Source organism: Grus americana, chromosome 1, assembly GCF_028858705.1.
Source record: "Grus americana isolate bGruAme1 chromosome 1, bGruAme1.mat, whole genome shotgun sequence".
In the NCBI taxonomy this organism is placed as follows: domain Eukaryota; kingdom Metazoa; phylum Chordata; class Aves; order Gruiformes; family Gruidae; genus Grus; species Grus americana.
Window position 1 is genome coordinate 173,503,761 of NC_072852.1, and position 26,916 is coordinate 173,530,676.

Genomic DNA, 26,916 nt, shown 5'->3' on the forward strand with positions numbered 1-26,916 from the left:
GAGTGAGAAAAACAAAACAAAACAACAGAAAGTTTTAAAATATCTGACTTAAAATTTATATTATTATTCAAAATTTAAAAGGTTTCAAGCCCAATTAGAGGCCAGTATAAAATATGCAACTATGACTGTTCCAAAAGAAATTAAAAAAATTTTGCTTTGAATTCATAGTCATAACTTTGTACTATTTCAATCGTTACATATAAAGCAAGAAACTAGCTGATCTATTATAGTTTCTGATTTGAGAGGTACTCAGAAAGGCTCTAGGCTTTTTTCATTAGCTAAGGTTTTTAATACCAACAAAATAAAAGCGGAAAACAAGCTAACGACTTTGCAAAATATAGTCTCTATTAGCCAGGAAGATCTTCAGTTCCATATGAAAGCAAATTCAGTTGTTCCTTTTTACACGATTGTATTATGTTTTCTGAAATACTTGCCTGACATAGAGAATGCTTCAGCCTAGAGAGAACTTTTCAGACAAAAAGAAAAAAGCAAAAAGCAACTGAAACTGGGACATCTGGAGGGGGATGTTGCAGGGCTGGAAGGAGGGGTTTGGTTTGCTTTTATATAAGATACACATTTCTCAAAAAGTATTAAATATGCAATCAGGAACATTATTAATTATTTTTTTAAATACATCACCAATTTGTGGCACAACTTGGAAGCGCACCGACGCACGCTCACAGCGGTCCTGTTCTCCTCCTGCCCATTTCAAGAACAAGAAGGAGAAACTTTTGGGATGGGAGCCTCCCAAAGGTGGGGTACCACAGACTCAGTCCTCAGGGCTGGACTGCCGACAGAGGCTGAACAATGCTCCTGCCCGCACGGCCAGCGGCTACGGAAGGGCCAAAGGCTTAAATACACCCAAACAACTTTTCACCTGCCCCAGACGCTGCTGGTTTGGGGCTGGTTCAGCAGCAAGCTTGACACGCAGCACAGTGAAGGGATCCCAACAACAACAACAACAAAAAGCAGAGAATTAACGTACGGCGGCAGAAAGACCTACGCAGAGCCCCGTAGCAGGTCAGACCAACGATGTATCAGGGCACCGATCCTGCTTCTGGAAGCCTAGGAACAAGCTAGTCAAAGTTTGCAGGGAAAAGGTAGAATAAACCGACCGTTCAGGGGACAGTTACGAGTTAGCAAAATGACAACGGGGCCTGGTCAGCATAGACGGCACTCTTCATCAAGATATGGTATTTGCTGCAACGTAACAACTGGCAGGAACGCAGAGCGTCCCCCCTTCTCTTTCTTCCTAGTTTGAGCGCGCCCGCTCCCACTCGGTGTGGCTGTAATTGCCATGCCCGTCCCCGACATCGTAAAAAAATCAGGCTGGCAGGAACACAAAGTCCTGAGATGGATCCAACCTGTGCAATCCCCACCTGCAGCTTCCTTGATATCATGTGCCAGAGATGCTACTGGCTTTGTAGTCAGCGACCTCTTACTCACAGAGAAGGAGGAACCCTCTCCCCTTTCATGTGAAATATTTACACTTTTTTTTTTTAACCCCCCTTCCAAAACACATTGTTGTTCTTTTTTCACTGGAGACTATTTTTCAAAAAATTTTCCTCTTCTTTTTCTTCGCTATGCAGATTTCTTTTCCAGCGTCCATGCTGCAGGACACACCATGGCCGTGACCTAATGTGCTGACTACAGACGGGTTGGTTTCCCAAGCAGATGATGGAAAATGATTCTTGTAGTGGTATGGACCAGCATTATGCTTCCCACATCTGACAGAGCATTTTAAAGGTGTTTAAAGGTTGAAATTTTAGCTTCAAGGTCTAAAAGTTTTTCGTTAGGACAGAATTTCTTCCATTATTTGCCATTACAAAAGCAGAGGCCATGCATGCCCTTGCCAAGGATGCCTTAAAGTTTGCTTCCAAACTTTAGCAGTGAAAAACTCTGCTCTTAGTCAGCTGGAGCCTGTATCCATGAGGTTGCCAACCCTACACAGAGCAAAGCTACATGACTGAACATGATGTGGTGTCCACTTCTGCTTTCCATGAGTTCTCTGCAATCATTTAGGTCCATCATTTCCAACAGAAGCAACATTCAGCTGTCTTTATATTTTAATGTATTTCCTATACTGGAGTAACCATAAATACATTAGGCCCGCATACTTGGGCTATAAACACTGCAAAACTTAGGACATTCAGGCAAACCAACGACCACAGTTGAGACCCAAGGTGCGGCCAGGGATATAATTCACACGCTCGAATGAGAGACTGCTCTCCATTCGCATGTTTGCTCAGCTAACAACGGAAGCCAACGGACAAGTTGTTTACTCTTTGTGAGTAAAGTTTCTTCACCTGCATTACCACTTTCCTTCTCTGAACTATGCCTGTTGGTCTCTAAACCTTTGAAGCAACTTGCCGTGATAGACGCAGCCCGAGCAGAACAACAAAAAAACAACCCCACAACAAACCAAACCAAGAAAACCCCAGCTAATCTAGAGCAATCAGTTCCTCATTTATATAAGCATATATTACTTCTTCAACAGAGTTTAACCAAGGAAAAGAAGGAAGATTCTGAATGGTTAGCGTATTGTCCTAAAATCTGTGTAAAACAGTGCGTATATAATTTTTTGCCAAAAGAAAATCCTGAATTAAGAAGCAGTGCTGTTATCTTACTGCGAGGCCTTAGAAGTCATTTGTCACCTACAAACTCTACAGCTGCTTCTCCTCTGAGGTATGCAACTTGCAAAAGATGTGGTTTGGATCCACTTGCTGCCATTCTCCAAGTGAAATAAGAGCCTTTTATATGTACAACCTGGCCAAGCTCACAATGTACATCTAAGCTTATATGCAGAAACAATTGCCCAGTTACCCACCACTGCATTTAAAATAGCTGGGCAAACATCTATGGGTAGTAGTGTGATACAAACTGAAGAGCTTTTAAAGAGGAATTACTTTTCTGGTGAGCATAAAAATAAAAAAAAAAAAAAAGCAAGATTTTAACTCAATTTCAGTAAATAAAAACACAAAATGAAATAGTTATATGAAATAGGAGTTCTCCTTCATAAAGTGTTATCAAAATGTAAACACTATGCAGCACTATGCAAAGAATTCAGCTGGGGTCTCGTGCATATCTCTGAACAACTACAGCTGATAGCAGGGGACAAGACAGCGGCACTAACCTCAAGCATAGCAAGTTCTTTGCTGCTGTGAGAGGAGGCACGACCCAACCTTCACTGACAACCTGTTGCTACCCAACAGCAAGCTCCTGCTCCCACCTCTGCTCCCCTTCTCAAGTCTGGCTCTAAATACAGAAGACTGAAAAATCTCATTTTCTCACACTGTATTTGAAGAAATCAGTTAGAAGATGGAGTGCAAGAACTTCAGCAATGTAGCCTTTAAGTTTTTTAAATACTCCCGGACAATTATAACCTTATTTTGAAAACATCTATAGCATTGAAGTGCACACACAGCACTGCTTGCGGAGACATTTGTCCCATGAACACTATTCTAGGAACTAAAGGGATAACCCCCTTCCTGAAATATCTTCATCAATGCAAATAAATGCCAATCCTACACTGGGCAACTCTGAAAGAAGTCTGCTTTTTCATGTTTTTATCCACAATCGTCACAGAGCCCAGCTGGTGCGGACTATATTCGTGATGAAAATACTATTCTGTGTAACCTAATTTCTGGCTTGAATAAATGTAGGCCATTATGCTGGAAGTTATAAGCAGGCTGCTGCTGTGTTCAGGAGGGCACAGCCAAGGCTGCATCTCAAAAACAATCTGCTGAAAGAAGTGAGGTCCTGTGCAAATGACAATACAACACAGCTTACAAGACCACTTTGTGTCATTTCAAACATTACCTTCTCTGGCTTCCCGGAGGTTTTTATATCTCCTTTCACTAACAATGCGACTTTGGTAAAGACATCTGAACTAAGCAAAGGAAGCTGCTAAGGAGAGTGGTTAAGATCTTACAGAAAGAATTTTATTCCGAATACTTCATCTGCTCCTGCCACAGCCTCAGTATTTTAGCATTCATTCTGAAGTTTAAAAGAAAAGCAGCGCCAATCCTCTGCGTTACCCAATGACAAACCCCAACTCAAAATTGTCAAAATTTTGAAAGTATTAGTTCAATTCACAAAGCATGAACCTTAATTGTTGGCAGTGGTTTCAATGAAAGTTTATGTACAACTTCAAGATTAGCTATCCTGGAAAATATCTATCAGATGCAGCATGAAAGTCTAAAGGCCACGAGATAACAATACGTGGGAATCATTACAATAATTATGATGCACAACTACACTATTACAAGTTGAAAACTGATGCAAAAAGATGTGAAATAGCCACAATATAACCACAATGTGAAGTAACCACAACAGAAATAATACATTCTGTGTAAATCATCTACGTCAATCCATTAGCAAACAGAAAAAAGACAAATGAGACAGAAATAGCTCACTTGTTAGTAGGTGATGCACTTAGACACCAAATACCTCTGTTATGTTTGAACGCAACACATATTCACAAACATCACGCCCAGCCAGCATGGACCGATGGATGTTTCTCTAATGAGGACCACTCTACAAGAATAAAGCAAAGTGACACGGCAGATCAGCAGGCTGAGCCGCAGCTCAAGGAATTTATTCTCAGCTCCGCTGTTTGCTCAAGGTTAAATAGCAAAATTAGTCACCAAGGCCCTAGCCTGACAACACAAAGGCTTTGGCAGCAGCTCTAGCTTAAGGATTTCCTGGTCTCCCTTTCCCTTCCAGCCACTCCTGTTTGCTGCCCCCATGGTTATGCTAACACGACTTTGAATCACGCTACGGTTCCACGTTGTGCATCAGGACCAGAGGGCTATGCCCATTTCTTTGTTTGGGTTTTTCCTAATACACATTTTCAAACCCCAAATTGACTATTTGTTTGATAGCGCGCTCATACAGACGACTGAGTCGGCACCACGGCAGAGGGAACGTGTTCCCGCAGAGGAGCGGGCAGGGGCCTCGGTGGAGGAGGACCCTGCTCCTCATGCCAGTACCGTGGGAGTCCCCGCATGATGAAACCCCAGTCAGAGGTGCTCTGTGCATCCTCTTCATCTACTGATGCTTAGCTCTGAGGAGTGAGGAAAGCTTGCTAGTATTAGTTTAATGCACTTTGAGGTACTTCAAAAGTTAAAAAACCCAAAAAACCAAACATATTGTACAAGACAGTCATATACCTTACAGAAGCTAGCAGACCACAGTACCTTAAGAACTCATGAACTAGACTTTAACTAATTATAATATATATCCATAGACAATGCTAACACATACACCTTTCCAGTGCCTCCTTACAAGAGTAGTGCATTTTAAGTAGCTACATTTAGGTTTGACTTATTTCAAAACTTTTAACAAATAATAGTTTGGATTTTGTTTTCATAACGCATCATATGGTTTGGTTCCCCCACATCCTAATACGTATTAAATTCCAGCAACAAGCAGTTCATGATGTCAAATCTACTTTGACATTTCATTTTGTTATTTTCCATTAAGACCATCAATGTGGAGCTCGAGACCAAATCCAAGATACCAGAAGTTGGAGCAAAATTCTGAGATTACTTTACAGCATCCCCTTCACAAAGCGTGGCTTTCTGAGGGTCTGTTTCTCATACAGAAATATATTTTAAATATAGATATCAATCTAAGATTAAAAAAAAAAGCTAGATCAGAGTATCCTCCTCCCATAAATGAGGGTTATCTGCTGAGAAGAGGCCATGTGGTCATGCCCAAAGAGATAAGACAAATCTGAACCCATTTACGGGGAGAAAGAAAGGACGGAGACACTCCCACTGATAGAAAGGAATGTGCCAGTGACAAATGCATCCTGCCCAGTGCCAAACCCTTCCCTTGGTGACAAATACTCCAGAAACCCCAACAGCTGCCAAAGCTATCTGTTTTCCATCCCTTCCACTGTACTACAGATCTTGCAAACATAGGACTTGAACAGATTTCTGTTTAAAAAGAAGTATCAGTGCCCTTTCAGCTTCCATCCACCAAGGATGCAGTTCCACCTCCCAGATGCCCTTTGAAGGACTTGGGAGAGCCATGCCCTGGCCTGGGAGCTGGAGCGGATCATCAGGCTGCAGAACAAGCCCGCTCCCGAGCTCCTCGCTCAGCTCCAGGCACTCTAGCCCGACACCGACCAGCTTCACTTACGCTTCTGAGGAGGATGTCGGAGGGTTTGAAGGATTCTCCACCCCCGCCGAGGTATGCTGCGCAGGAGACAAATGCCGGCTGTGCAACTAGCAGCGGGCTTGTGCTAAATTTCAACCTCTTTGGCCACCTACTCAACTGCTATTAATATTGCCGTTATCGGATCTCGCTGAATTCCCACATGCTGCTGAGAATAGAAAGGCTCCAGTGGAAGATGGGGCTGCCACATGGGTACAGAAACACGAGGACATTCCTCCAGCACTTGGATTCTTAGCGAGCTGATATTCAGCCCTGAGAGCCACAGTTCACTGCCAAGATTACTGGAAATAAAATGGTCAGGTTGTGGCCGCAGCATTGAAAAAACAGCTTTTGGAAATGCACCTTTTTATTTGACTATAAAAAGCACACGTATTTTCCATAGCAACACATCCACCGGCCTCAACGCCACTTACATTGTAATAGCACACAGAGTCAGGCAGAAAATGACAGCAGAAAGCGTGTCTCCATGCCCCTACAAAACCACCGGCTGGCAGCAAGGACCTCCATGGTCCCTGATGGCCGAGCAGCCTGTCCCCACCCTGCGCCCTCGCCTATTAATGAAGGGGCTGAGGGGTGGAGAAGAGATGGCCAAGAGGGGAAAGGTGGAGAGGGAACGCAGCCAGCCAACACCCTCCGTGGGAACGTGTCCCCGTCCATCGCCTCGGAGCCTGTCCTTTCACACCACCTCTTGAGCGTGGTGCTTCCTTGCTGATCTCACCCATTATGCTTCCACGCTATTCTTAAAGCCCTTATCAAAACAAAAACAGGCACTTCTAGAAATGTGCATCAGCCCCAGCAAATCACCGGACACTCATATTATCCATTTCCTCACGCTCTTTTCTGACCCCTCCCTGGGTGGTCCATCTCTGCCAGCTTCCTCATATCTCAGTCCAATCACAGGCTCTCCCAACCAGAAAACCAATATTCAGGATAGCGTAGGTCAGAAGGCATACCTGGTCAAATAAAAAAATAAAAATAAACCCCCCAAACGATCCCCAAAACCATCCCCAGAAGAACAAGCCTGTAGGGAGGAGCCTGGCTGATAACCTGAGCACTCCTCGGCTCTCGTCTCAGGGGTGGGCAGGGGAAAAGGGACGGAGCATCGGCATCGCTGCAGCAACTACTTGCACGGAAACAAGAGACTGATAAGATGCTGCAGCTTCCTGCTCCAATTTTAACCTATAGTAAAGAAAATTAAAGTATTTATAAGAATTAGTGTAGCTTTGGTGGTCCCTTTTTGTGTCTTTGTCTTATTCCATTCCTAACTCTAAAAGTCAGAAGCTTCACTAATTACAGGTAAATTAAACTGGGTATTTCTTCTATTGTTTTCTTTGGTTGTTTTTTTTTTTTCCAGGGCAAATCTAGAATTTTTCCCCAGTCTGTACTGGTTACCTTAAATTCCAGGTCTAGACTGGAATTTATGCAAATTTATGCAAAAAAAAAGTTAGCCAATATTTTATTTCTGAAAGCTACCAGTCACGTGCCATATACTGTGGCCAAAAGGCACGAGAACATTCACTGACTTTTATGAAAATGATGGACTCTCTGCACAAAGAATTAGAAGCTGTGGAGTTGACTCCAAGCTCACACAGAGCGTTAGGACTTCTCAGAGGAAATCAAGCAGTTCGTTCATGTTTCAGAAGATGTTTGAATTTCAGAGGTGAAATTAGTTGCTTTTTAAGGGAAAAAAACCACTTCAAAATACAGGGCAATTTAGACAGATGCATAGATAGCTATCATATCGCTATTTACACACCCTATAGATTTTTATAGCTTCCAAAGTATTAATCTTTAGAACTTGGAGCATATCACTTTGGTAGATTTCTCCTTCTTCTACGTCCTTGTTTGCCCTCCCCCCCCCTTTTTTTTTTTAAACCTTTATATAATTCAGTTGACCTTGCACCAGGGTTATACTAAATGTTACCACTTCTACCTTTTTCCTTCCTTGTACCTTCTGTAAATTTTGAGATTTTACACTCTCCCTGTTCCTCCCCTTCCCAAATCTACAGACTTGAACTCATCCTACTGATCATCATCCACGTTAACTTCTCTTGCATTCAGTTTTGAAGATCTTTTCCCTTCACTTCCCTCCCACTCCAAACTAGAAAATCTTGTGTAAATTTTGTAGATTAAATTTGAAGAGAAATCCGTGTGGGGAACACACACTTGTGCTAGCATTCTTTCCAAAAGGAATAGTTGGTATATCTGGGGAGTCACTCTGAAAAATTGGCCATTAAGTGCAATCCTGTGAGTTTTTAGAAATATATACAAAAACACACAAAGGTGCAGCTGTCAACCAGCATGGAAATAGTACAACAGCATTTTACAAAAAGTTATTCTGTATAAAGTATGTCATTTGCTTTAGCTAAACTGCAGCAACCATGGCAACTCACAGTTAGCACTTTTTCTAGACAGTACCGAAATCCACTTTCTCTATTGCCTGATACCTCTTTGCCATTATTAAATTAAATATTTCCAAAACTGTTGTCCTTTTTACTCCCACTGTTACATCTAACCAGAGTATTTCGACATCCCCTCTTCCCACACGCAGATACCAGAGGTAATTTTGCAGAATAGCCCTCAATACTGACTCATTTATTCCTTCTAAAGTATCGTTCAGACACCTCTGCACCAACTCTGGGTACGGATAAACAAGTTACTACAAGGTAAGCTAGGGTAAAAAATTTTCCATCTACCAACTACTCCATAGCAACTGCCTGCGTGCACTCTCTTACCCTCAACCCCCAGGATTAATACAATCGTTCATTCTGGATAAAGCATTCGGAGGTGGTCCCTCGGGAAGAGCTAGGATTTGGCAGGTTATACAACTTTGCTTTCTCAGAGAGACAGAGCGATTTTTATAGCCTCTACAGTCAGAGAGGAGAAAAAGACCACCCTCCTGCATTCAATCTCCTCCCTTGGTCCATGCCCAGAGAAAGATTTGGTAAATGTAATCCTTTGTTATTTTTGTGTCAGGCAAACAGGTGGTGATGTACAAGTGCCTTGTGTAAAAGCAAAACAGTTTACCACAGCTTATAATACTCAATAGTGACTTCAGGAAGTTTATTTACTTTCTCATGGTGTGCAAAAAAAGATTAAAAAAACCAACTCATGTCTATACTGTATAATTTATACCGGATATTTGGCAATGAACATATCCGCCAATAAAAAGAAGACAGTAACTTATATTGCTATGCTCGTGCCTGTGCCAACATCCGAGTTTCACCAGTCCAAATACGTATCTGCGCAGTTGCTGTTGTTCTAACGCATACACAGAAAACAATTCAGCGCAGAGGTGACTCACTAAGAGTTAACAGCAGAAACTACGGATGTACTATGCACGGCCCATGAGTGGGAAGCAATCCAGACTTCAGTCCGCTCCAGTCACCATCCCTGCAGGGGAGCCAAGACCCATAATGCCAGGTATAAGCATGAGGATGCATATATCCTCCTGAGAGGAGGCAGACCCCCTGCATTTTGGGGGTACATGGGATATGCAGCACTTGGGAGTTACTTGCACAGATTTCTGATGGCTCATTTTTTCCCCCTAGAGCAATTCCAGCGTAGCACTGGCCAAACTATTCTACAGGAGGACAAAGAATTGAGGCAGTGTCTACCCCAGCCCCTCTTTTTATTCTCAATTTCTGTCATATTATTAAAGAACAATTGCTTTAGCAGTTTAAAGGGGGATTACTAAAAGCAAAGCTTTGGGGAAAGTGTCATAGAGCTACGATTTTAGAAAGCATTTAGATTTATTTGGAGAGATGGACAGAGTGAAGATGACAAAATGGAGGTACAAGGTAAGCGCAGTTTATTCCATGATAAAGATTTTGGAAACAAGTTGAAGTGATGTTGCAATTTGTCCTTGAGTAGAAATGAATCACTACTGCATGACTGCATCATTTAGTTTAGTCTCTACATTTGGCATAAAAACTTTAAAGGACTACTGGGTTTTCTCAGTAATATTTTGGCAAAATATTTCACAAGCAAATAAGCAGCACTGAAGAAATTATAATGCTTCCTTTTTGAAATTTTGCCATTTTTTCTCTATGTTTCTTTGGGTTACCCTAGCAACACAGAGCACAACATCATCACTCATCACACAGAGCACAAAAGTATGAAACACAGGCTGAACCTGACTTCTCTCTATTGAAATCAGTTCTCTGTTAACATAGGTTGATGCACAGATGCTCAGAAGAAGTGAGGCACACAGATACAATTGAACTTTATTGTTTCCTATTTTGTCTTGATCTGCCTTCATTTATGATGCCATATTTAAAGCCAGGAAAGAGCACTTCGATTAATGCAGAGTCAAATGTTAATCTCTTCACCTTTAACACAAAAGAATGCTAAAAGAGGATGTATTCCCTTGAACCAGCTCTCCCCTAAGACATGGCATGAAACAGCAATACAATTCAAAACAAAAACAAGACACAAAAATCAAGTTAAATTCACAAAATGTACTACTCTTAACAAAAATGTGCCCTTTTGTTTTGGGGAACAGACAAGGCCTAAGATGAGCAGATACTATTTTTCATATTTGCTACAATTCCCACCTCCCGTTCTCAGCCCCTGCAACATCCGCACATAAGGGAGCTACTTAAAGATGTAACTATTCTTATTCAGGTTCCTTATGGCTTCAGATTTGTTTCTGTAACATTTGAAATGACCAAATTAAATTTGTTGCTATCAACACTACTGGATAAGTATTAGCTTTTTTAATTTGTTTTTTTGGGGGGAAAAGAATTCATCCACTCCAGTGGACAGCAGTGCTTTAAGGCTACTTAGAGCAGCCAAGTCAGAGGGTATTTTTAAACATTTGCTCAAAACATTAAGCTTTTTGGGCCAGGTTTTCTGGCCAAGTTTTTAATGTTGGAAAAATGAATGCTTCTTCACTGCAAAGTGAGAGAATAGGTAAAAGTCCAAATAGTTGCTTTGCCAGAATGTTAGAAAGTCTGTGTGGGAGGCAAAAAGGGGGAGGGAGGGGAAGGGAAAAAAAAAAAAAGAAAAAAAAAGGAAAAAAAAAAAGAAAGTTAAGATACTCTGACCATATACCTCTAAAGCTGGAGAATTTACATCAATTTTGAGCATCCCAATCTACTGAAACCAAATGTGCTATTAGTCACTTGAGAGCTTCTGTTGTAAAGTTAGAGGAGTCTGAGAATAAAAACTTAAACAAAATTAATGATATGGGAAAACAATCTGAGCCAGGGAACTATAGATGATCTCACACCTCTTTCACTGGTACTCATGAAGCATGTAATTTGTACCACGAAACTGATGACTGGGGCGGGGGGAAGCTTAAGACACCAATTAAGACACCACCAAAATGGTCCAACAAGCTATTACAACTAAGTCTGGTGGTAGGGAGGGAGTGGAACAAAACGATCCGATTCTGCTCCAAGTGAGGCCATGGCAATGTTCCCAACAACTTTAATGAGTGCATGAGTAAATGCTAAATTAGGAATCTTCCTTCTCACATGAAAGAAGATACTATATGCACCAACTCTTGGAAACTACAGTTAGCCACCTGCAGAATTTCACCAACTGTCTAGCCAGATGAAGCACTGGAGATGTCAGCTCCTTAAACCACACATGGAGGTTGTGAGCTATCCTTCCCAGAGGCCAATCAATCCTCAGAGCCAGGATAACACCAAAGTAACCCTTGGGCTCTGGAAGAGGGTATTCTACAAGTCCTTTTCCCCAACAGCCCTCATCATTTCCACATAAAGACTGGGCAGTCTTTTCGACCCAGATAAGGTTAACAAAAACCTTGAGACTCTCATCTAGGAGTCCATAGCTTCTGAAGATTAAGGGTGTCTTGAAAAACCTGTGAATTGCAATCATTATTGCATTTAATCATTACAAAGATTAAATCAAACTAATGGTTAAACGGCAAAGTATGTCAGAGGCACCAGTTTGCTACAAGGCTCAGCTTCCTAAGGGACAGTACACGTGTTGCATTAGCTTCAGACCTGCTACCCTTGGAAGTGTCTATGGAAGTAGCCCTTTAGATCTCAAGTTTTCAGCCCTATTTGATTCAGAAATCAAAACAGCAACAGTGCTGTCACTATATTCACTGTTTTACAAATCAGTGAAAAGCCAAGTCCTCGTCATCCCTCAATTAAGACTGATAATCTAGACAGGATGAGAAATGTAAGGGCAGTTTGATAAAACTAATCAGATGTTTCTCCTGCGTACGCTTAATGCTAGAGTTGGTAACCTACCTGAAACAAACTACAATTGGGGAAAAATTATCCAGGAAGCCATCTTAGAAGTTTCAATACTCCAGTGCACATTGCAACAGAATAAATTCCAAGGTCTCCCTCCTTCTTTTCACCTCCAGGCTAGCAGAGCTACAAGAAGAAATTAACTCAGTGCAATGGAGGAATAACCAGTAGCATCCTCCAATGAAGAGAGGATAAATCGGCCTCTGCTGATGGTTTAGGAATAGGCTGTGAAACTGCAGCAAAATTCAGCTGCTCCTTGGCAGGAAGGCAACCACCATGAAGGACAGGAGAAGAGAACGGGATGGAAATACCTTCACCCTTTGACCCACCCATAGGAGATAACCTTGAGCGTTATCATCATGTTTTGTTGCCAGACGGCAAACTGTTGACCACACTACCCACACAACACCGAAAGATTTTCATAATACACTTTCACTTTCTTGCTACATAGCATTAGATAGGTAGAGAAGACCATGAGAATAGAAGGTAGAGAATAGCTAGAGTCCTCTTAACATATTATCCTCTCTACATTTCAGTGTAGATGCAGTTAGTGGCCCCATTTAACCTGCTAGAGTATATTTTTTAAAAATAAATTTAGTAAAAGTCACTGTTGTAGATGGTTTTTCAGCAAGTGAAAGTACAAAGACATGCAACAGACTTCATCACCAAGGAAATACATTTATGGCAGAGTAGTACGTTGTACAAGTTTTCTAAGATACTCAAAAATAGCTTGTACTGCAGTGTAAGTTATGCAAGCCTCATCTTTAATAACATAAAACAGTACTATCCAAAACAGTTCATGATATAACAAATCAGCCATCTGTTTGATGCTAATTTATTGGAAGACACTGATTCAGAACCACTGCAGTAGTCAGATATTTATTGCTCAAAGAGAAAGACGAAGGTGATGTTTTCTGCCACACCACATTTAAAGCTCTTCGCTTGGAAAACAGCATATTGAGTACATGTACAAGTATGCACCCCAAAAATTTTTTTCAGGTAGGAAAGAATCTGTGAAAGCTTTTGCTAGGAAAAAAAAAATCCAGAACTGTTGCATGAACTCTGCACAGAATGTCAAGTATGTAATTATTTGAGCTATTATTAAAGTAACATAGTTATTTACTTAAGCCCCTGAAGGAAAAACCCTAACAGACACAGGATAGGTACACAGATGAATATGTTTGAACTTTTTTGTATAATAAAGTTACCAACAAAAACCAGGCAATGCTTCAAAAAGGAAAGCCACCAGGAAAAGAATAATAAATTAAAAGCACAGAGGTATCATTCTTTGCACAGAGAAAAAACAAACTCCTGTCAAAAGCACTCCCAAATTGCTTCTCTCTAAGCGGTGACATTGAAATTTTAGCATTGATGAATGCTGATAGCATAGAAATCAGAAGATTGGATGTGAAGCAAACAGGGCTTTTAAAATACATAAATGCACATTTAAATTCATTCTGTGCTGATTTACAATGTGTAAAATCTCAAATACACTCATTTTGAGTGTCGCACCAATTCCCCTCCAAAATGTGTTCGCTAACACGTTCATCATTCCAGAGCAACTTACAGAAATAAAAACTGTTTTGAAATTCTGCTTTCTTCAAAACAACTTTTATTTTTGCTAATTTTGGCTTGCACAGAGGATCCTGTGTTTCACGGGTACAACCGAGCCTTGCCAAAGCACTTTCACAAGTTGAAGACTGGCCAGACAGTACCACCAGTGGTAAGAGAGCTTTAGTCACACCAAAAAAAAATTCTCTATGAAAAATCGAACATATAATTATCCAATGAATACAATATCACTGTATTTACTCTCTTAAAGAATTATTAATTATATTGCAGGTACAATGATTAGAATAGACTGCAACTTGCTTTGTTTAATAAGCCAGCACCTTTTTCCACCCTCTGTTTTCTACAAGGCTTTTAAGTTGACCATCTGTACCCAGTTTGCCTTATACTCGTCTTTGTTCCTGTATCTTACTGTGTTGACTACTGCTTTTAAAAAAAAGAGCCACACGCTTTCAAATCCTGGCTATAAACTAATTCCTGCTATATCCTCCACCACCAAGGAAAATATGAAGTAATTTTTTCTAATAATTACCCACTAATTATTTTTTGTATGTAAGAATCAGGGCATTACACACTTCGATAAGCAAACGCACGGAAACCTCTACAGCTACCTTTTGTAGTATCATTAAAGACTAACGTTTTATAACTGCCACCTGCCCTCTACTTCAAAGCCTGCGCTCTTTGAGGCCGAGCCGGTGTTGCTGTTTGTTTTGTGAGTTGCCTGGCAGAGACGTCTGAGCAATGGAGAATGAAAACAGGGAGAAAGCATCTTCACCGCATATCCCAAATTAGCTGGAGAGTTATCAGAAGGCTATTCCCAACGACGGCAGTGGTGGCACGTGGACCACCTACGGCCAAGGAACCAGAAACTGAGAAGACGCCACCCCCTCTTCATTTACGGTAAAAGCAGATTCTAGGATATTTTACAGGCAAAGATTAATCTTAATACACTTGTTTTGAAACTGAAGGGAGTCTTCATAATTAAACATAGCGCGTTAACAAAGAAGTCACAGTACCAAGAGCTGAAGTAACCTGAAATAATTAGCTGAAGTACTCTCTCATGGGTGAGGGCAGAAAAAAAAACACAGTTTAGCAGTTTTCTTCCACTGTTTTCACTGCTCCTTATTTCAGCTTATAAGGAGCCCAGTCCCTCCTGTGACTACAGATGCACAAATACCAGGAACATGTTCCATTAAACCTTGTATGCCAAAACCTACATGCAATTAAGCTTGACCAAACAGTTTCTAGGAGCTTGAACATATTTGCTTTCCTGACAAAAATTCTGCAAACAAAAGCTCCTTCTGTAAGTAAGGTACGCATGCCTTTGGTACACATCCATCAAAAAGATTCCTTCCCCGGGAGATAAAAGCAAGCTTCTCTCTCTCCTCAGACGGATCAGACAGCAAAACATCATTTTTACATGATGGAAACCATACAAACACATTCCTGGGCAACAGGAGACAAAAAGAAGTTTCCAGTGCTTCCCCACCTCCCCTGACCCAGAATTAAGCCAATACAGAAACTTTCAAATCAAGCTCCTCTTGAACCTGAAAAAAACCCCTAAAATCTGTAGGTACACAAATTCAAACCATTCTGCCATGGGAAATGTTGTACTTGAAAGTGAGAAAATGCATTTTGGTGATGCTGACAATAACTTGCAATGCTTCTCTAATACCAGTGACCAGCTGAGATGCATTTCTCTGTCATAGTTAATAAAAGAAATAAAGTGCTTGATTCTTTCACATTAGCTTTGAATCAAATTTTGCTGCAATTTCTTTTGTCCTCACTACACTGTCCTCTAACAGAGGAACAGAGTCATTTGGGCAGAGCTCAGGTTAGATTGCTACACCAAGCAACATGGTATGGAAATACTAAAGCTCTTGTGGAAAGGGAAAGATGGGTAAAGGAGAAAGCTGCGACGTGATGTTTGTTACTGCAGCAGGACAGTCACAGGTGCCTACAACACACGCTCCAGATGCGCTGTGGTGGATCCTTTCTTCTTCACAGACTATGCTACCCAGGAAGATGCATTCACTGTTTTTTGACCTACTGCTACACAAACATTTTCACTTATGTGCCCATACTTGAGATGCTTGAGGGAGCCAAGCCTTTGTCTTTTATTCTTCTCATATATTATGTTTAGTTTGTATTTCTATTTAGACAGTTTTTCAAGCCATTGCACTTTTTCATTGCACTTTAAAATTCATTCTTTGGGAAAGGATATATAGTAAAGGCTAAAAAAAAAGTGCTGAGAAGTGAACTTATGTCACGTACCAAGTTCATTCTTAAGATTTCCTATCTCTTCTCAGCCTTATTTCAGTTCAAATTTGAGTTCAGTGAAGATTTCACAACTGCTCAGATTAAGCTCCAGTTTGAGAATGGATTTTGAATCCTCTTTGGATTCAGATCCTTCTTAGTTTATTATCTTGCCCAGCTTCCCTCCCCTTCTCTGCTCTTTCACTGCAATGCCCCACCACATAAATATACTTTCTGAGAAAACCAAGAAACACCAGTCCTTCAGTCCAGCTTTTCTGATAGAACTCACTCTGTCCAATAAAGGAAGAAAGTTTATCAATCAGGCAGCTTTGGCAGACACCTAACACAGCATAACTGTGGAGTACCTGCCTTAGTTTATTTTGAGGGTCTGAACCAGCCCTACCTTCCAAAGCGGTGCTGGAAAGCCAGGTGACGAGTTGGATGTGCCCTCCTGTGTACACAGCCTCATGCACCGCTGAGAGCAGCCACTGTGCACTCATCGCTCACCCCGTACCCAAACCAGCAAAGCCTGGGAACACTTGCTTGGGTACCCATCTTTGGTGCCATCAGTCCCTGGATTCATAGATTTAAAATCCAATACAATCAATGAAAAAGAATACTGAACAGAAAATACAAGTAGTAATTTACAAATGCAGCCGCATCATTTTGGTGATGATCACCACCCTAGACTGACTACACCACCTGGATAAACAGAGATTTCTGTATAGATTATTTAATAATTAAACAAACTAGGTTGTTAAATACATTCACAAATTATTGAAAGAGCATTAGAGAAGACTGAATTAAACTATGGAATCTGGTGACAGCTCAAAGAGGAAGATGCTTCAGAATGACGAAACTGTTTGTAAAAAGAAAAGTATACTTTCGCAAGAGGGTTTTTTTTTTCCTCTTGAAGGAACGAAAACATTGCAATGAAATGGCAAATACTAGTAAATTACCAGTGCTAAGTGACTTTTGTATGATTTCTCAACAGCAGTCAACATTCAATACAAGAGGTGAGCTCAGATTTCAAAGAATAAAATGTTCTGCACAGAAACAGCGAGTGTTTCGAAGGACGAGCATAGCAGAGGAGTATCATTACTGATGTATCTTATTCTGCGCTTATTCAGTCTGGGTGGGTGAGCCTTCTGCATAACCATCTGATGTGTGATCTTACAGTTACATTACCCATGCTAAAATCAGTAACACAACCTCTTAAATTAACTGATCTTTTTAGAGCAAAAGTAGGTTTTAAGTAATGATGCTGAATATAGCCTATGCAAATACATGGGCCAGCTTATTTCAAGAGAATTTCAGCCATTCTTATTTATTATTCTGATGAAGCTTTTAGTAAAATTTCAAATGGCTTGATGAAGAACCATCAAGTGTTAAATTCCTAAGAATTCATAATATTTTTCCCTGTGATTGCACAACCTGGTCACATATAGGAGTAATAAGATACTGGTCTAGATTAAAAGACTTACCATGATTTTATTCATCTTTTCAGATACCTCTGCACACAACGTTCCATGCTTGCTAAAGCTTAACAACGGTAGATTGCTTGATTGATTTAGCAAATCAAATTAATTGCTTCCATAAAATTTGTGTCTGATTTTTTCCTTAGTTTTGCTCCTTGGAGAATGTTATCACAGATCTACAGAAGTTAAAAGCAGCTTTCACTGGATGTGACCTTTTCGAAACTGCACACATCCACACGGGGCCAGATCAAAACACTATCTAGCCCAGGATCCCATCTTCCCATGCAACCTCAAGTGCTTGCCTAAGGAGGAGAGCAGGCAAGATGCTTCTCCCTCGGGGACTTCCCAAGCTAGACGTGGTTTCCCCGTATTAAATAACTCTTAAGAGATTTCCCTTTTGTGAAATGCTCCGCTACCCCTTGAACTCAAGTAAACCTTTATCATCCACAGCATCTGTTGACAGGGAAGCCTACTGCCCCTTCGTTTGGTTCATTGATTATTCGTATAACATGGGAAACGGTAACTAGTTGAACCACTTCATCCATGCCATCTGCTAGGTTGTTTGGGGTTTTTTTGCTTGTTTGCTTGTTTTAAACTTGCTACTTTGTCCACCTCTTCATCCACCATCTCTCAGGCTCAGGACTCCTAGTGCGTTTAACTAAACCTGCAGCAGAAGCTATTCCTACTTTTGGTCAAGGAATCACAGGATGAAGATCTTCCAGTTCCATAGATTTGATTTTGGGGGAACTTGGGGATGCGAAGTGGGAGAGTGAGGAAAGTGAAAGTGAGTCCAAAGATTCAGATGGCATTCAGATGGCAGTGATGTGCCATTGTTTTTCCTATTCCTAATACTTCTTAACAATGCTTGGGTTTTGTTTCTGGGTGGTTTTTTTTTGGGGGGGGGAAGATTTTACTTTTTTTGTTGGTTTTGTGTTGGTTTTTTTTTTCGTGGACTGGCATTGAACACTGAATAGATGCTTTCAAAAACTTACCACAAAAAAACCTCAGGCATGAGCACTATCAGCTGTTCCAGAACTCATAATTTTATATACAAAATTAGAATTGTTCCTATTCTCACTTAAGTAAACCAAGTTTTTCTTCTATTTCATACGTAGAAAAGAACGCAGTTTCAGAAAAATTAACCTGCAAACAACTATTAAAAGCTGTTTACTAGAGTAGTTGACGCTGGTAAATTTGGACAGATTGACAGATTAGGATTAGTTTGTGGAATTGTGCAGTAATTCCCTAACTGCACAGATATGTGATGAAAATACATTGCATCTTCAAGTCAAACTATACATAAATATACTGCGCCTTCTGTTAATTTGGGCATTTTTAGCTAGCGCTTTGCCAAGTACATCCCTCACCCCAGAAAACAATCACAGCTGAGAGCATCTTACAAACATCGGGTCATGGAGTTAAAAAGAATACATTACCGCACCATAAATCTGACAAGCATATTTCAGCGTTTATTCACAGGACACAAGTGGCTGGCTGTAATTTAATAGCCTTTGCAAAAGCAGAAGTATTTTGAACTTAGCCTCCCTTTCCCCGCCCCAGTTAAATATTCTATCATGTAACACATTGGAATCCACGTCAGTTGATGTGTATCTGTACATACTGAGTTCAAAGGTGTGTACGTGTTTACATTTGCAGGACGTTTTTTCTAGAAGGGAAAGGAAAGAGGAAACATCACCTGCATTAGTCAACTTTCTCACTCTAGTCCCAGCCATCGGGGGCAGCAGTTTTCAAAATTTTTCTTTCTGAGTCAGTTTCTGATACCGCGCTCCTTCCCCGAGCAGACGGGAACGCGGGGAGGGCGCAGTCGATACGCGGGAGGGCAGGGCTGCCGGGAGGACTGGCTCTGCAGGAACCTCACGACATTCAAGGAGGACAAAGTCCGAGTCCTGCCCCCGGGACGGACCTAACCCCTGCGATGGCAGAGCGGGGTGGGGAGCTGGGCCTGGGACTCCTGCTGGGCTGAAGGTCAGCCAGGAGCAGACCTCAGCAATGTTGGCCAATGTCACCTGGGGCTGTATGAAATGGAGTGTGGCCAGAAGGCTGATGGACCTGATCGTCCCTTCTTTCCTCAGCGCTTGTTATGCCACATTTATAAAGTTGCTCTCCAGTTTGGTGCCCCGCAGTACAGGAAAGACATTGGTAAACTGGAGCAAGTTGAGTGGAGGCCACCAGGATGGTCAGGGCTGGAGATCCTGAGCTTGATCATCCAGCTCAGCCTGGGAGAAGAGTTCTCCAGTTTGGTTTTCTTTTGTTGTTGTCGGTTTTTTTTTTCCTTTTGTTTCTTAAAGACAATAGATCTCTATCATTTAAAAGAAACATGAAAAGATCACATCTTTGTGTGGTTAAGGCTGGCTGCTATGTAACACTCTTCATTCCCCCTGCCCTGCTCCTTCTTGTCTTCTAACCATGTGGTGAGACATGATTTCATTTAACTGGTTTTAGTGACAAGATGAAAACAACCCTGCAACCCTCTTGACATACAAATTCAAATATTTTTATAAAGCGCTATTGCATTACCAATTACATTCTGTAGTACTCACAGCAGAAAACCTGTTAATGCTACTTCAAAGGACACGAGTGCTCCAACTAAGCAGTAATAACAATTAGCACTGAAAGCAGCTGAGGAATAATGGCCAAAATTAGGGTTTTGTATGATGTAGAATCCAGAACTGTCAATATACTGTTCAGCTTTGCTTTCCCTATTTACAGACTATGGTTAACAAACCTCTGTATCCATGGAAAACCAAGAAGGCAGCTTCCCCCCCCAGTACTTAAATAGGAGCTCTTCCTATTGAGTTGTCTGTACGCGGAAAACCTAAGGGAACTTCAGCAATTTAGTGGCAAAATACAATTAAAAATAACAAGATAATGAACTTGCATACATGTTCTGTATAACTGATATTAAGGTAACACAAGTTTATTCTTTTTAGAAGTCCTTCAACTTACCTCAGACAGAGCACTTTTTCGTTTAAAAAAAAAAAAAATCACTACCAAAAAATCCAGGTTTTCTCTTTACCTTCTTTTGGAACTCACTGCTACTCATTCAAATTGCTTTCCTCTCTCTATTGCATTGTTTTATAAACTTCACTTAAACCTAGGATGTTAGGGGATTGATGTGCATGCTTAAAATTAATACGGGTGCCTAAGGTTTAGATGGATTCCCACAGGAATCCTAAAAGGTTAGAGACAACACAAAGCAAAAGAGCATTGAAAAAAGTATTGCAAAAGCTTTTAGTAATAATGGTTTTGTACTCTGCAGAAATTATCCCAGAGATACTTTTAAAATGTAATAGGATCAAAAAATGAAGACTTTGAACAAATACCTTTCAGCAGAAAGCTACTGTAACCTCCTTCAACAAATCATTCAGTTTTGTACCATAACTATTTAAATTCCAATATAAGGCTATAGATCTGTGTCATTAGAAATACCCGAATTGCTCTTGATACAACTAACACACACTAATTTTCTCCTAAATTTGTTCAGACTCCTTCTGTATACTTGCAGGTACAGGTATACAACTCCAGAAGCTTTTCACTCTTACAGCAGAATCATCTCAGAAATGGTAAAATCAAATGCTATCAAGAGTATAATCCCATAAAGGGGGTATAAATTATTAACTGTTAAATTACTCAACAGAAAAAATGAACAATCTTAAATATTTCTCTTAATGACCAGAAACTTCACAGATAAAGTGGAAAGATTAAATAGCACCACACCCAACACTTTGTAGACTTTACACTGAAGAGTTGGAGGTAAATTTCTTGCAGGTACGGTCCAAAGTCTGGAACATATTTTATTGCCTAAAACTGTTTAACTAGAATCATTTAAAGTTTATGCAAATTAATGACATAAGCATGAGCGTTTTACATGAAGCACAACAGTTTCACAAGACTGACAAAATACACTCTATATTCTTTACCTCTGCATATGAATAATGATCAAGTGAAATGCATGATCTTGAAATTAGTTGTATCTTAAGCAAAATAAAACCAGCAATTTCAATGTTTAGAATACAGCTATGCCAAGGAAAATTAGCTGCTGTAAATATTACCCATTTCTATGAAAATGCCCATAGCAAAAAGAAAATTTCCACACTTACAAAGTCATAGGAACATTTCTAGAGTTACTCTGAAGTGAGGGTGCTACACTTTTCCATTTCAAGGGAAGTGTCACTAGGAAACTCAGTTACCACAATAAAAGCCTATTACAACCACATGTGTAAGAAACACTACTTCCCTGGATATAAGAAAAGGAAAAAAAAAAACCCCACCCCAGCATTCATTGTTCTAATTAAATTTTGGTTAAGTGATTTGCATTTCAGCTTTCAAGACCAACAAAATGCTGTCTTTTATGCCTTTCATCTCAACTTGAATTGAAAGATAGTTTCTTAGACCTTTATGCCCAAGCCTTTGGGGTGATTGACTCTTCAGTCACACGGGTATAAGCTGGAGACCTTACACAGGTGTAAGTTTTGGACTAACTACCATCATACTTCTTGCACCGAAGCACGTGGCTTTCATCCAGTTCACAACTTTCTATTCTACACAAAATAAAAAGACAGGAAAGGGTGGTTCCATGTTGTGTGTTTTGGGTTTTTCTTTTTTTTTTGAAGCCAAATTAGAACTAGTTTTTAAAAATCATTAACATGCGCGCTTCCTGGAAAAAATCAGCACAGCATAATTCAGGTTCAGCTCCATCACGCACTCTTACTATAAGCATGAAATTCTTGAGCAAAAAAAGATTTCAAGAAGATATAGTAACTCTGCAAATACATTAGATATGGAAGAAGACTCGAGTATAAATTCAGTATTATCAACAGCAAACACCAGTTCTGACCTACCTGTCCACACATTGACTTGCATTCTCTCTTATTTTTGTTTTTAAAGTCTCCATTTTCAGGGTATTTGACTCTGCCTCCTTTGAACAAAATACATCAGTTCTTCTTGAAGCACAAAATGGGATACATGTCCCAGAAGAGCATCTCATCATTACATCTCAAGCTTCCAGGTAAGTTTCATGCCAGACAGTTCAAAGAGCTGAGCGTCACTGACAAAGCAACCCTAAAAAGTTCCTCAAAAGACTGAGATATGGTACTGCTTTCACAGTTAAAGCTCTCGATAGACCAAATTTCTAAGAGTGCGACAAACCTCCACTCAAAAAGACCATATTTTCAGTGGTTTCTATGCAGATTGCTTCAGTGATTTATTTGGCAGCGGTAACATTCATCACTTAGAACAGAAATTTCACTTTGCCTTCATTGACCCTGCAGAGGAAAGCATCCTGAGCAGGAAACAGGAAACCCGGCATATTCCCCAGGACTAGACAGGAAGAATATGAAAGTCATGAGAAACCATCAACTTTAAAAAAAAAAAAAAAGAAATCTCTTTTCTAATTAGAAACTAAAGTCTACAGTTATTTCCCTACCACATGAGGAATGGAAAGTTGCTAAAGACAGAACGTAGCACTGGAAGAAGCTACATCTGCATGCAACCCCTCTCTGCTACTGTTTCACTGCTGTTTTCAGGAACCCTATTATATCCACACATTTAGTGACTGCATCCAAAAAGACAAGTGAAGCAATTTCATCACTGAAAAGAGATGCTGGTGTCATTGTAATCTGAATTACGGAATAAAGAAGGTAGGTACCAGAGGATGCCTTGTGTTTGGCTTAACTTGGTACTAGAAGGCTTCCTTTTCAACAGGCCCTAAAAGGAGATGGGCGCTTAGTAAGGGACAATAGTTGGGATATATCAGATAGTGATTCTGTACATATGCTTAAAATAGTTTATGTTGGTATGATCGATTTTCTTATTTAATCATAACAAAACCCCATGAAACATATCCTGCTCCCCATGGATAAGGAGTTGCAGAACATACGCTTAGGACCGCATCACTTAGCAACTATTCCATTTTATCAAGCTTTATTTTAAATGCATCTAATCTCCGAACAACTTTTTTTGTGGTATTTTAAATTCAGAAAGCATTATCTCTGAACTGAAATAGAAAGCCTGTCAAATACTCAGCTTCTGATATGCTTGAACACAAGGATGAACACGACAGATAACAGTTGTTGCTTCTCTCCAGCTGGCTCTAGTTATATAGAGCTTTATGCTACAGAAAGCACGACATTCACATTTTTCTAGGGTTGTTTCTTGCTTTAGGAAATTATGAAAAATTATTGAGCTGCAGGAGCATTAAATTGGTAAGTTAAAATTACCAAAAAGATAGCAATGCCAGGGCTAGATTGAGAGCTCCGTGACTTCCTATCATGTATGCGCTCAATCCTACCTCAGCAAGACTTCTCTGACAAGGTTTTCTGTTTGCTTCATAAGATTTATACTTCATTTAGAGTACAGGATTGATAATGAATAGAAGAAAAAGTACAGAGCAGCAAGAAGTTGAAGACCTTATCCAAATACCAAGTTTTGCAAGGTGCTGAGATACTTCCAGCTATCTTTGGAGACAATTTTTGAGTTTCATTCAAGACCTACTCTAAATATAACCCTGCAGTAATAACATTAATAGAAGCCAAATATTTTAATTTAGTATTTTATTGAAGAATGAAATTAATATAGTAAAACTTCAACATCAGGACTCAGGGGCTTATGGTAGCTTTAAAAAAAGTTTGCTATTTAGGATTAAGGCAGTGAAATGTTTCATAATTTTTTGGTTTTGCTTAGTTTAATATTTCCATCTATTAACCCACCATTGTTTGGATTTATCATTAGTATTTCATGAGATTCTTTAAGTGGATACCTCATTTTACAGAATTAGAATTTTTTTTCAGATGGAAGAATTCATTTGCTTGAAAGACAAGTTTTAATTATGCCATCAGTCTGATTGTTCAGGCTGCCTCCTTTAAAACTGACAACTGGGATAACGAAGTCCATCAGAATCGAAACTCTCACATTTAACTCCATGGCATGATTTTACTAGGAACCCTTCCACAGCTGGGAACAACTGGGTGTGTCACCTCTAAAGAGCTGGGTAAGGAAGTGCTTAACATTTTTAAATAGTAACTGTGCTGACAACTGAGACTCACTAAGCTCATATTACATTCTTACTTTGATAGAACTAAAAAAGAATCAAATGAAATATTAAGACAACCTTGCATTAGTATATAAAAAAAAAAAAAAAGCAAAGCTGCTGGGCTTTAAAATAATATGTCCTCTGACTAAAAATAATAAAATCCTAGGCCAAAAAAGTCAAATACACTGAAAGAACTGAAGAGGGACACATATGCATTTACAAACATAATTAGCCATGGAACAAGAAGATATGCACATGACTGCTGGACACAGTATGTGAGGAAGAAATCCATCTGGATAATCTTTATTGGAACACATGACACATTACTGTACTATACCATTGAGCAATAACTTCTGCAGATTTACAGAAAGACTGAACTGTAAGTCTCAGACATTAATCCACGCTCCCATTTTCATTGGCAGAAAAGAAACCATCCATGCCAGTATATTTTTCCACGCCACCCGACAACTAATCTCATCGCTGATCTGGCAAAGCATAAAGTTTGCAAGGCTTTGTACAGCAACCAGTAATTTTAACCAGCTCTCTTCACACAAACTTCTAAACAATAAAATTTTAAGGAGCTTTTTCTTTCCAAAAAGGATAATCACATAATCACTTGGAACTGAGAGTCTGGATATTTAAGAGGATTCTTGCCTCTCCTGTCCCAGATACGAGTAGTAATTACAGAGGAGGGTTTCACATTATGCCTGCGCATCATCCCGGTTGCAACAGAAAACAAAATACAAGTGAAAGTTGCAACCTCCTTACCAGATAGGAAGATTATTTTCTTAGTACAGCTTCTGGCAAACCACGCGGAACACGGGGTCTTTACCTTAACCCAGGTGACACAAGGACATTATACCACGTACAAATAAAGAGTTTGGTATTTCTTCATGACGTGACATTATTGTTGATGAGGCAGAAAGAGCGCTATCAGCAAAGGTACAGCGCAAGGCAGCGAGCGCACTCAGAAACGAGGTACCTCTGACGTAAGATGACAACTCTCACATCCTCCTTAGCAACAGAAGCGGACCCACCCTTTTAAACCACCTTCCTCTTATCTATTTTCCACATACAGGGCAAATCAGGCATTTTCTTATGCCTGGCAGTACATACATGTATCCTACCAGTGCACCGTTCTCAGCCATCCCCGCCTGAAAAGCTGACTGTTTAAGCAACAGTTTATTTAATCTATTTTGGGCAGATAAAAAGCAGGCGCTAACGGCGGTGCAACGGCGGCAGCACGCAGGAATACTGCCGAGGTGTCAAAACACACACACTGCTTCAGGCACACGTTAAATGTTATCCTGTACAACCTATCACAGCTGGTTTAAGATGTGGGCAATTAGCCTCAGGTGACAGCGGCAAAATGAATTTGCTTAGGAACGTTAGAAAGCCAAAAATTAAATGCAATCTTGTCTAAAAATCAGCCTATTAAAACAAAAAAAAAAAAAAAAAAGGTTTCCCTCTTTGTCACAAGAAAAGATTTACTTTTAATGCTGAGTCCAAGGTTAACAGAGGATAACACAAAAGCAAGACGTGAAACAAGATCCCTTTTCTAAGGCCTGGCATCCTGCAAGTTTTGAAGAAATTTGTAATTCAGCTTGAGTGTATGAAATTACTCATTTCTGTTAAATAATAATAATTAAAAAATAGATCAGATAAAGTTCCTGATCAGACAGCATTTCTCTCCTGACACACATATGATTCTCTCTGGAAGCCTTCTAAAGACTAGCTTGCCTTCTGGGTAATCAAATGACATGTAATTAACTTTTCAATGGAGAAAGTTATCTTCATATAACTTATTTCCTTCATTTCTTGGAATAAAACTTCCCTCCTGTCCCTCCCCAAACTCCTAAACACATCAAAATGTGCTAGCATAGTTAGGTAACTGCTTTACAGCATGCTCAGATACAGAAGATTTGAATTAACTCTGTAAGCATTTTACACCCACTGTGGGACTGTCATATGATATGTAACATAGAAAACCAAATTTATATTGAAACAAATTAAAAGAACATGGCTATACAGCTGGCAGCTCTTTTGACTCTAACCGAGACCCCTTGCATTGCTGTCCATAAGAAGTATTCAACAGTTAAATCTGGGCTTTTGAAAAAACACTAATTAATCCACTGCCAAGTAGGTATGA

At 40.0% G+C, this 26,916-nt stretch overlaps 1 protein-coding gene across 5 annotated transcripts in view; it reads right to left on the bottom strand.

The window, feature by feature from the left end:
• The window catches only part of LMO7 (LIM domain 7), a 134,985-nt gene that overhangs the window by 46,431 nt on the left and 61,638 nt on the right, over positions 1-26,916 (bottom strand). The window lies entirely within an intron of this gene.